The sequence below is a fragment of the Pecten maximus genome, unplaced genomic scaffold (genome assembly GCF_902652985.1).
Source record: "Pecten maximus unplaced genomic scaffold, xPecMax1.1, whole genome shotgun sequence".
NCBI lineage: Eukaryota > Metazoa > Mollusca > Bivalvia > Pectinida > Pectinidae > Pecten > Pecten maximus.
In genome coordinates this window covers 174,052-178,416 of record NW_022982732.1, presented here as the reverse complement: position 1 = coordinate 178,416, position 4,365 = coordinate 174,052, and positions in this window count along the sequence as shown.

Below are 4,365 nucleotides of genomic sequence, written 5' to 3'. Positions count from 1 at the left end.
GGAGCAAATACCTTCAACTTCTGATTCCACGACACAGACAGAAGAGAAATGTAAGCTATTCATAAAATCAGATAACTAGATAAATAAACATACAGTTCATAAACGAGGAGCATATTCCTTGTAAAAAGTTGACAGCTTATACAACATGTCAGTCATATATGGAATGTCTGGCAGTATTCTTTCTACAAACAAGTCACAAAGCGTGTAGACACAATGAACTCGCAGAAGTCGCATCCAGTGATCATGAGCTGACCTTGAACTTGAGCATAGTACTCATGGCTTTTTTTCAAGTTCATCTTCCCATTCACTTTCTCTAAACAGAAACGTTGAACCTGGTCACATGCATTCGTAATTGTCATGTTCCGTGCAGAGAATGGGCACTTTAGCTCGGCTATCCCACTTTGGCCATCACAACACAACTTCCCATCAGGGGACGCACCGAGAAATGAAAATTCAGGGTTCACAACAAGTCCACATTCATGAAAATGCCTGGAAGGGAATTGTTTTAGATATTTTCTCTTTCCGCTACTCTCCGTTCGTTTTCCATATTCTAATGGTGCTGAATGAATTTGTTTAGTATCAAATATTGTGTCCAAAAATGACGAAGAAGGTTTTGCTTTTCTTTTTAATATCTTGCCAAAATTTGATGATGTTACTCTGTTTTTTCTGGAGTCAAGCCATAGTTGAGAACTTGCCTGGGCTCTAGTTTCTATTTCAATTTGAGTAGCTTGGTCCTGGTCAATGTGGTGTTGCTGGTTAAAGTCCTTAAACTCTATGGGTAATGTTATGGGTGGTGGTTTGGTCACACATGTATCTCCACATCCATCTGATGATACTTGGACTTGTGGCTTCTTTAAGTTCCTTGTCTGTAATTATTACACATAATAATAGTAATATAACATGGCGAGTGATTATATATATGTATGTAATAATGTATGTCATTATAAAGTGTACTCATTGTCAATTATTAATTTTCAGGGATTTCACCTCTAGATCTACTGGCAGTGACCACAGAGCTTCATGAACTACAGGAAGTTGTGAAAAGTCAAAAACAGCAAATAGAGGAATTGCAACAATCCAGCAAAAGTGTGCAAGGTTTTGGCGTTAAACAAGTTCTTCAGAAGGAAGGGAAGATAAAGGACGTATTCAAATTCTACACTGGAATAATGCATGTGCGTTTTCTTGCCCTGCTCAGCTTCCTTGTTCCCCCTGGATACAAGGTACCTTACGAAAAAGGGCGACGAGACATAAAACTGTTGTCGGACCAAGATGCCCTGTTTTTAACTTTGTGTCGGTTACGTCATAATTTTGGCCTCAAAGATCTAGCAATGAGATTTGGACTAAGTGCACAATCTGCTGGGGTAATATTCAATACATGGATAGCCCATATGTATTTCAAGTTGGGACAGTTATCGATATAGCCTCATAGAGACACCATCATTAGCAACATGCCGAAAGAATTTAAAAGAGACTATCCAACAACATTAGTGATGATTGACGGAACAGAACGTAGAACACAAACTCCTTCAGCACTTGGACTTCAGAGTCAAATGTACAGTGACTATAAGTCAAGTAACACTTTCAAAGGCTTAATAGGATGTGACCCAAATGGAAATGTTACATTTGTGTCCGAGCTACATTCCGGTGCCATTTCAGACAAATCCATAACCGAGGAAAGTGGATTTTATGAAACATTGAAGGAGATGAAAAAGGTTGGATTCATTGAAAATGGTGACTCGATCATGGCAGACAAGGGATTTAAAATTCAGGAGGAACTAAAAAGCCTAGGACTTAACATGAACATCCCACCTTTTGCCAAGTCTGGCACTCAAATGACTACTTCAGAAATTAAGGAAACTCAAAAAATTGCAAAACACCGTGTCCATATGGAGAGACTCATAGCAAAAGTGAAGACATTCAAAATAGTTTCACATAGAGTGCCAACAAATTTGTTTCCAAAAATTAATGAAATTTGGTCAGTTTGTTGCCTTTTGACTCTTTTTCAAGATGTCTTTGTAAAAGACAAACAGTGAAAAACTTACCTGGTATGACAGAATTGATCCCAGAGGGAGTTGTCCAAAAACTTCTGTTGTTAATTCTGGTGCAGAATTAAACATGAGATGCTGAAGTGGTGTCCCATTCAATGCAGCCAGCTTTAATTTATCTGCTGTAGTGACTTCTGGCAATCTGCAGGAGAAAGATATGATATTAACAGATGATTTTTATGTCGCACAATTTCCAAACATTTTGCTATTTAAAAAATAGATCAAATTAAAAAAAAAGATGTTATGTTTCATTAAGAATTGTTTTGTTTCATTTGTTTATAGAAGAGCTATTTTTGGAGTATCATTGCATTCTGAAATCTGAAAAATATGTTTTCTGTATGGACATATTGAGTTGATCAACTCACTGAAAAACGGTGATTTTTTTTAGAGTCTCTTTAGATACCTGTAGTAGCTGGTGATTACCTCGCTGCTCAACGTCATGCACATACATATATACGGCATCACTTATTTGGTGCCATTGATTCTCAATTCAATTTATTTAAAACTATCTCAATCCCCCTGTCCTAAAGCGCAGGGCCATTTTTTGAACAGGGTATCTTTGTAGTAGCTGGTGATTACCTCACTGATCAACGGGAAAAGATAAAGTCGTTTGGCTCTTATAGGTCAATGAGTTATGATAATTAAGTGTCAATTTGTGTAGTACTATTACCTGTAGTTTTCATCTACTCCACATGTCAGTGGTTTTCGTTTCCCGTCTTCCTTTGGCCTACCCACCACAACCCGATTCAGAGGAACAGGTTGTATTTTTGCTCCTCGAGGAACATGCAACTGTTGAGGTAAACTGGTGCAACTCTGTTGGTCCGGTACACAGGAGAAGTTGTGTAATTTAAATCCTTGCAGACCAACTATGTGTGAACAATGGCCATTCAATCTGAAAATTCAGAAGAATCAATTATTAATTAATATAATGAATTACTTTCATATTCATTTATTATGAAACCAATAGAATGTTATGAAAAAATGGTCTATATGAGAAATGGGGTAGCTAGTATTGGCTCTCGAGTTATTAAAATATATATATATATATGCTTGCAATATATATATCCAGTTAATTAATTTCAATGAAATTGTCATAACAAATGTAGATCTAGACATACTTGTATTCTTATCAGATGATGATGACTTTAGCGCAAGACAAATTATATTTTGAAAATATTTGTCATGATAAGTAGACAACATGAAACTGAATATAATAATACCAAAACTAGTACTTAGTAAAAGATCTTTAAAAATATTAAGGCACAGTAAAGAAAAAAAATATATCAAGTGCCAGTGCAGTAAGATAATTCTTGTTAACACATATTTAGAGTATTGAGGAATTATATTGTTAATTACATGTTATATTTTATTAATATAAATTACAAATGCAGGCTGTTAGCCCCTATCAATATCAATACATTAAAAATAAATAAATAAATAAATCATATCCTTTCGGTGCAATGCACATGTAGCATTTCAATCTTTTTTGTATATTTCAAAGTAAGTTTACTTTACATTAAGTCAGCAAATCATAAAATTAACTATTCCCAAATAGAACAAAAAATGCCACAACCAGTATTCAGTTTTTGGTAGTATTAATAAAAAAGGAATGTTGAATAATTCTTTACTAGTTTTTGAAGTGCTTTGTATCAGGTCAATATTGATTAGATATTGTCTACAACTGCCCTGCAGGTAGGGCGTAAGAATTGTACCTGCTGCCCCATTGCATGATCGTAAGAGGCGACTAAATTTGGGATCTTATCTTTTCTCTTCTTCCTTAATAACTTTCTTTTCCTAACGTCTCTCTTGACACTGCCTCACTTTTGGCCTTTAGTTGAGCGTTCGCCCCTGTGAGGAAGGCTTTGGGTTCTGTCCCCTAGCCGAGACATACCAGAGTCTTTAAAAATGGTAGTTGCTACTCCTGCTTAGCGCTCAGCATATTTGGAGTGGGACGACTGGTTTGCCCGTTGTCAGTATAATGTGACCGGGTGGGGTGTGCTGCTGGGTGTCTTAGGCAGTATCGGCAAAAGTTCCGGCCTATCACAAGGAGACTTTACACGAACATACCGCAGCCTCCCAAAACACACATACGCACTCACCACACGCATGCATGTCGCACGCACGGGAGGCCGTCCTTAAATGACCTTAGATGTTAATAGGACGTTAAACTAAATAAACCAAACCAAAATTGTCTACAAAATGATGAAATTTTATGCATAATGTACATTTTCTTTAGATTCCATAACAGCCCGATCTCATGTTAAATCGCAGGGAATTATTTCTATTATCAATACCAGTAATGAACTTTTAGAAAAAGAAC